The sequence below is a fragment of the Eriocheir sinensis genome, chromosome 59, assembly GCF_024679095.1.
Source record: "Eriocheir sinensis breed Jianghai 21 chromosome 59, ASM2467909v1, whole genome shotgun sequence".
Taxonomy (NCBI): Eukaryota; Metazoa; Arthropoda; class Malacostraca; order Decapoda; family Varunidae; genus Eriocheir; species Eriocheir sinensis.
This window is the reverse complement of record NC_066567.1, coordinates 10,095,617-10,103,641: the sequence shown is the minus strand read 5'-3', so window position 1 is coordinate 10,103,641 and position 8,025 is coordinate 10,095,617. Positions and strand designations below refer to the sequence as shown.

Sequence of the window (8,025 nt, the reverse complement as noted above, 5' to 3'; positions counted from 1 at the left end):
GGGTATGTGGGTGAGTCTGGTATACGTGTGTGTGTGTGTGTGTGTGTGTGTGTGTTCCCTTGGCTGGTTCTCAGGTCCATTCTTATATACCTTTTGCCTTGCGTCTGATGAGATCTAAAAAAATAAGTGGAAGTTGCATATTCTGACAAACTTTCGTGATAAATACAGATACATATTTGTTTGCGTTATGCCTGAAGAACTAAAAAAAATAAATGAGGGTAGAAGTTTGAATATTCTGACAATCTTCATAATTTTTGCCTTGCTTCCACGATATGAAAAAAGTCAAAGTTGCATATTCTGATAAACATTCCTGATACATATAATTTTGTTTGCATTATGCCTGAAGAGCTAAAAAAAATAAATGAGGGTAGAAGTTTGAATATTCTGACAATCTTCATACTTTTTGCCTTGCGTCCACGATATAAAAAAAAAGTCAAAGTTGCATATTCCTGATACATATATTTTTGTTTGCGTTATGACTGACGAACTAAAAAAAAAAATGAGGGTAGAAGTTTGAATATTCTGACAATCTTCATATATTTTTTCCCTTGCGTCCGATGAGATCTAAAAAATAAAAATAAACGTGGAAATTGCATATTCTGATAAACATTCGTGATACATATACATTTGCCTGCGTTATTTTTTTTTCTACATGAAAGGACGCGTCTCAAGGGCAATAAAGAGGGTACAAAAAAAAAAAAAGCCCGCTACTCGCCGCTCCCACAAAAGTAAAAAGTAAAGAATATGCCCTAAAAAAAAAAAGGGGGGGTATAAGTTTGAATATTCTGACAATCTTCATATATTTTTTCCCTTGCGTCCGATGAGATCTAAAAAATAAGAAAAAACGTGGAAATTGCATATTCTGAAAAACGTTCGTGATACAAGTTACATTTTATCCTTCGCCTTCTGTCCTTGAGGTGTTTCTGAGTTCCATGATAAATACCTCGCCTGCCAGTATAGCAGCTACACCCCCGACGTCCAGTCACACGTAATGACGACTCAAGTTGAAATAATATAACGAAAATAAAAACGAGAAAAAGAATATTGATAGTTTCGTTGGATCAAATCTTGGTGGCGCAAGTGTGTGTGTGTGTGTGTGTGTGTGTGTGTGTGTGTGTGTGTGTGACCTTGAGTTTTACGTCGTGATGTTGACATAGGTTGGGAGAGAGAGAGAGAAGGACAGAAAAGGACAGAAAAAAGAGGAAAAGGAAAAAAAATAACATGTTGCAGAAATGATCAAATAGGAGAGAGAGAGAGAGAGGAAAAGAAGGAAGGAGGTGAAGGGAAAGACATAGACATAACAAACCAGAGAGAGAGAGAGAGAGAGAGGGAGGAGGAGGTGAGTCGTTGCTTCACTGCGTCGGAACTCTTGCGGGTTCACTTCACGCCGATTTGAAACAGTTCCGAAGCTTCACAATACGGTTTGATTTCGAGCTCCTTGAAGAGAGAGAGAGAGAGAGAGAGAGAGAGAGAGAGAGAGAGAGTATAATGGGTCTGTTTTCATATAGGTCAGCTCATCACCCTATTGGTCACCTCCCTCCCCATCGAGCCTTGTGATTGGTCGAGCCCTGAGCGTGGGAGGCTGTGATTGGCTGTTGGCTCAAGACGCTCAAGAGTCACATTCAAGACTTTTTACGACCATAATTGGGTTTAAATTGGTCATAGAGATTGTTAAAGTGGAGGATCATCATTGTTACTCGTTGGCTTAGATTAGTTAGCCTTGAGAACCTTGAATAACAGTGTGGGAGCTTAAATAAAGGTTATATATCGTCTTGAAGGATGAGGGAGTAATGTGTTAAGAATGAAGGAGTGAAGAAAATAAGTAAAAAATAAAGGAGTGAATAATATATGTAAAGAAGAATATGGAAGTGAATAAGAGAGGAATAAAGAGTGAACGAATAAAGAATAAAGAAGATGGGGAGTGAAGAAAATAAGTGAAACATAAATGAGTAAAGAAAATATGTGAAGAATATGGAAGTGAATAGGAAAAGAATGAAGAATAAAAGAACGAAGAAGAAAGAAAAATAAAGAAACTGAATCTGGTAACAGAATTTGATATATGAAGCAAAAGAAAATTAATACACAATTTCTTAAAAATACGATATGTAAAAGAAAACAATTAATTTAGCAAGGAAAGCTGAGATACTTGGCAACTTAAAATTAAAAAAAATGTAGTAATAATGTTTGAGATACGAAAAATAATAAATACATGAACCTTTCTCTCTCTCTCTAAAAAAAAAAAAACGTATTTGAAAATGAATACAAATGAATCTGGTAATAGAAATTGATGAGTGAAAATAAAAAGAAAAAAATAATATAGGAAAAAAGAAGAGAAAAGAAAAAAAGAATAACACGAACAAAAACGACAAATACACTTTTTACAAACATAACTAAGAAAGAAAAAATAAATTAGAAAGGAAAATTGAGGGACTTGGCAACGGTGCAGTGGTAAAATTTAGGAAAATAAAAGAAAAGATGAAATAAGAAAAACAACAACATATAAGAAAATACACTTTTCAAAAACATGATTAGGAAAGAAAAAAATAAATTAGCAAGGAAAATTGAGATACTAGGCAACGATGCATTGATATAATTTGGGAAAATAAATAAAATAAAAGAAGAAATAAGTAAACAACAACAAATAAGACAAATACACTTTTTAAAAACATAACTACAAAGAAAAATACAAATTAACAAGGAAAACTGATGGACTTGGCAACATTGTAGTGGTGAGATTTGGAAAAATAGAAAGAAAAGAAAAAAAGAATAACAACAGTTAGGACAAATATACTTTTCAAAAGCATAACTAAGAAAGAAAACAGTAAATTAGCAAGGAAAATTGAGGGACTTGGCATCGTTGCAGTGGTGAGATTTGGGAAAAAGAAAGAAAAAATAATAACAACAACTAGGGCAAATACACTTTTCAAAAACATAATTAGGAGAAAAAAAATTAGCAAGGAAAATTGAGGGACTTGGCAACGTTGCAATGGTGAGATTTGGCAACAGTGGGCACGTGACAGCTTTGAATAGTGCGGGTTCCGTCTATCTAACATTTGAAGAAGAAGATGTGTAAGGGAAAATTGTGTGACTTGGCAACGGTGCAATGGTGAGATATGGCAACACTGGGCATGTGCGGGTTCTATCTAACATTTGAAGAAGAAAATATGTAGGGGAAATGTGACGGACTTGGCAACGGTGCAATGGTGAGATATGGCAACATTGGGCACGCGACAGCCTTGAGTGGCGCGGGCTACAAGTGACGCTCTGATTGGCTTAAATTCTTCCAATGGGCTCGTGTATGATTTTCCCATTTATTATTTTTTTCCCTTTAAATTCCTCGTTTTATTAATCCTATTCCTCGGTTTCGCAATTTGACCTCCGTGTTGTTGTTCTTGTTTTTTGTTTTTCTTTTCGCTCTTCTTTTTTTGTTTTTTCTTCTTGTTCTTGTTTTCTGCTTTTTCTTCTTATTCTTCTTTTTCTTGTTTGTGTTATGTTTTTTTCTTCGACCTGTGTGAATCTCTCTCTCTCTCTCTCTCTCTCTCTCTCTCTCTCTCTCTCTCTCTCTCTCTCTCTCTCTCTCTCTCTCTCTCTCTCTCTTTCAAGGTCTGCCTCACTCCTTGATCTTGAAGGAATAAAAGATCTCTCTCTCTCTCTCTCTCTCTCTCTCTCTCTCTCTCTCTCTCTCTCTCTCTCTCTCTCTCTCTCTCTCTCTCTCTCTCTCTCTCTCTCTCTCTCTCTCTCTCTCTCTCTCTCTCTCACTTGTCAAACTAGTATTCCTGGTTCTAACTTCTCTCTCTCTCTCTCTCTCTCTCTCTCTCTCTCTCTCTCTCTCTCTCTCTCTCTCTCTCTCTCTCTCTCTCTCTCTCTCTCTCTCTCTCTCTCTCTCTCTCTCTCTCTCTCTCTCTCTCTCTCTCTCTCTCTCAACATTAAAGGAATAAAACGAGATGAAAAGGAGGAAGAAAACAAGACGCCCCAATGAGAGAGAGAGAGAGAGAGAGAGAGAGAGAGAGAGAGAGAGAGAGAGTAATAGTAATGGAAAGTAGTAGTAGTAACAGAAAGGAGAAGCAGGAGGAGGAGGAGGAAGAAGAGGAGGAGGAAGAGGAGGAGGAGGAGGAGGAAGAAGAGGAAGAGGAGGGGGGAGAATAAGTCCTCTTCATCCTCCCTTTTCTCTCTTTCTCCCTCCCTCCCTCCCTCCTTCCTTCCCTTCCCTTCCTTCCCTTCCTACTCTTCCTCTCTTTACTCCTTCAGTTAGAGAAAGTAAGGGAGAGAAGGGAGAGAAGAAAGAGAAAAGAGAGGGAGAGAAGGGAGGAGAAGGCGCAATCAGCTGACTGGAGTGGGAGGAAGGGGAGAGAGAGAGAGAGAGAGAGAGAGAGAGAGAGAGAGAAGTCAGTCTGGCCGTAAGGATTGTGTGGTACGGACGTGTGTGTTGCGCTCTCTCTCTCTCTCTCTCTCTCTCTCTCTCTCTCTCTCTCTCTCTCTCTCTCTCTCTCTCTCTCTCGGTATTTCCTTCCTTGTCCTTCATTCGTATTTGTGTCAATATTTTTTTCTTTTTCTCATGTTCATCTTTTGTTTTGCTATTTTTTTTTCTCTTTCGTGTTTTCGATCACGTGTTTGTGTTGCGGCGGATAATCTGTTTGTGTGTTTGTTTGTTTCTTGTTTGTGGATGTTTGTTTGTTTGTGTTTGTAAAGTGGTTAACATGTAAGTGCTGTGTGTGTGTGTGTGTGTGTGTGTGTGTGTGTGTGTGTGTGTGTGTGTTTTAATATGACGCAATGCTAATTCTCTCTCTCTCTCTCTCTCTCTCTCTCTCTCTCTCTCTCTCTCTCTCTCTCTCTCTCTCTCTCTCTCTCTCTCTCTCTCTCTCTCTCTCTCTCTCTCTCTCTCTCTCTCTCTCACCTCACTTCCGTTCACCTCCTTTCTCTCCTTATTTCTTATTCAAGAGATAGGCTGTAATACTACTCTCTCTCTCTCTCTCTCTCTCTCTCTCTCTCTCTCTCTCTCTCTCTCTCTCTCTCTCGGTATTTCCTTCCTTTCTCTTAATTTTCGTTCCCATATCCTTTTTTTTCTTTTATTCATGTTCCACTTTTGTTTCTCTCTCTCTCTCTCTCTCTCTCTCTCTCTCTCTCTCTCTCTCTCTCTCTCTCTCTCTCTCTCTCTCTCTCTCTCTCTCTCTGTATATCCTTCCTTTCTCTCAATTTTCGTTCCCATATCCCTTTTTTTTCTTTTATTCATGTTCCATTTTTCTGTTTTGCTCTCTCTCTCTCTCTCTCTCTCTCTCTCTCTCTCTCTCTCTCTCTCTCTCTCTCTCTCTCTCTCCTTAGCTCTTTTTTTCACCTTTGCAGTCAGTCATTAACCTTTTGCTCACGTCCACAGGTGTTCGGGTTCATTAGTGTTTTGATGTTTTCCTTTTTTATTTGTGTTGTTTTCTTGGATGTTGTGGTGGTGTTGTTCTCCTGCTTCCTCATCTTGTTCTTCTTGTATTGTTATGTGTTCTCTGTTGTGTTGCAAAGTATGACCCCGTGTGTTACTTTTTCCGTGAGTTTTCTGGAATGTGTGTGTGTGTGTGTGTGTGTTTGGAATCTGGTCGTTTCGTACCCCCCGGGTCTTTTCGTACCAGGTATATACGAATCGACTTATATCTGGTACGAAACACCCAGTCCAATTGTCAGAATCAACAGCTATGGTCATACCGCTGAAGAAGGTAGGGGCCGTGATTCTCCATGAATTTATTCGATTCGATTGGCTTGGTGTAAACGCATGAATTGGGATGATTCTTTATGATTTGATTCATTTCGATTCTAAACATCACATATTGGGTGTTGACAATCCGAGAATGGAGATAAGGTAGAAATTGGAGAGTAGGGTCAGTTGCATTTCGAAACGCATACTGTTCCCGACGCTCATATCGCCGCGGTCTCATCATCGTTTATCTTCTACTTCTCGGTCATCGTGTAAGTTGTGCATCGTCATCTTGCTTTCATGATGGCAAGTGGACGAAAACGTACCACTCCTGGTGTTGATAGGAAAACGTACTTGGATGCCGCGAGGCAAGATCTTAACCTGGACTGGATGTGCAAGTTTTGCCGATCAAACAAACGCAAGGAAAAGGTAATTATTCATGAAAATTCTTTCTGTAAATGTTTCCATAAAATTTTCAACATTATTCAACTTTCTGAGTTTGCGCCAGAATACTTAACATTAATTATTTAATGTTTTCAGGTTGTACCAAACGAGGTGACTAGTGTGACCAACGATGCAATTCAGAAATCGACACAGACCAAAGAGTCCAAAGTAAATGGTCCCATCAGCGACGGATTAGCCGAGGCACGTTTTGCCGTCCACTTGGTTGCTGGGAAGCCAATAATTTTTCAAAGTACATGATACAATATATTTTCAAGTTTAATAACTGGGAGAATTTTGGATTATTTCTTACAGGAGTCAGCGCGGGTTGAAAGTAGTGACCCGCAGTCTCCCGAACAAATGCTATCAGTTAACCCAGGAACACAATTAGCCGAGTCAACAGAAGTCGACACCAAAGAGTATGGCGTAGATGAACCCATCCAGAGTACGCGCCGTACTGCTATGGAAGTGTGTGTGACGGAAGGAATAATTCCTGACAGTATTATGGAAGATGAGCCAATTACGTACGAATTGGTGCAAGGCGGCACCAAAGGGAAGGTGACCTTCTGGTGGATACCAGAGGCTTCACGCACACCAAGAAACGTCATTCAAAATCGAGTACAACCTGGTGGTGCACTATTAGAAGTAAAACAAATCTCTGCCACGCCTCAGTGATCGAAAGTGAAGGCGAGCACCGAAGAGGACAGACGCATAACCATGCAGGCGATCCCGGGGCGCTGCTTTTGAGGAAGAGTAGAGCATTGCTACGTGTAATGTGACCCAACAACGACTGGGCGCTAAGACGAAGACAGCATCCCATCGTGGTTATTACGAAAGATATTACTGACAGATGCTTACTTTTACAGGTCAAGTCGGCAGCGACAAAAGAATCATTCAAACCCAGTGGTAAACTGGCCCAGGATGCGCTAGAGTCTGCAGGCGATACAGCAGCCATAGTGCTATATGTAGACCAGCTCAGCGAGTGGCCAATCGCGCTAGGGAAAAACTGAGAGCAAAGGATCCATCCATCCACAGTAGATTTTGAGGTGAGCAGTTTTGCAGACTAACATCTTGGTCACCTGCTCATTAATAGTTATGTATCTAGAAATTTCTGATTTTCGTTTCAGCTCAACATGACTCATGTTGCCGAAGACTTCTAGGTAACAGACTTGAGATATGATCAAGAAAGAGCACTGATTTTGGCTACTTCAAAATAATGAAACTGGTGACACAGGGCAAGCTACGGAGGTGTCGCAGAAAGACGGCAATGTGTAAACAAGAGCGATTACACGCCCTTGGAAAGGCTACGCCAATGGTGACATCCCTACTTCTGCACACCTGCAACAGTGCAGTACATCAATGGATCATTGTGAAGATTGAGAGGTTAATCATTTGGATACTTTGTAACTGTTACTTTGTTACCATCTATTGTACCAATTAATTACTACCACTGCCACTATCAGTCAATAAAGTTTTTATTGTATTTTAACCCTTATATTGCCTATTAATGACTCCTACTAATGAACCTGGTCCAAATCAGAAATGTAACAAAACCAGAAACTGTAACAAATGGACAGTAGTGGCTCACTTTGAAGGTTTACTATGAAACTATAAAGTTTAATGCAATGGTACGAAATGACCAGCGCAATGGTACGAAACGACCAGGGAATGGTACGAAACAGTAGGGCACGAAACGACCAGTAATCGTGTGTTTCATTTGTGTGTGTGTGTGTTATCGTTTATTCCCTCTATTTGTGTTTCGTGTCTGTTGCGTGTGTGTGTGTGTGTGTGTGTGTTATCGTTTATTCCCTCTATTTGTGTTTCGTGTCTGTGTTGCGTGTGTGTGTGTGTGTGTGTGTGTGTGTGTGTGTCTGTGTTGCGTGTCCCGTCTATCGATCAGTTTTGCG

General features: G+C 39.9%; 1 protein-coding gene across 6 annotated transcripts in view; it reads left to right on the top strand.

The window, feature by feature from the left end:
- Positions 1 to 4,387: 4,387 nt before the first annotated feature.
- Positions 4,388 to 8,025, top strand: part of LOC126985566 (ATP-binding cassette sub-family C member 5-like) — a 110,704-nt gene continuing 107,066 nt past the window's right edge. For all 6 annotated transcript variants that reach the window (XR_007738791.1, XR_007738792.1, XR_007738793.1 and 3 more), the window contains exon 1: positions 4,388 to 4,411. The gene's annotated coding sequence lies outside the window, so the exon portion shown is untranslated. The remainder of the gene's footprint in view (positions 4,412 to 8,025) is intronic.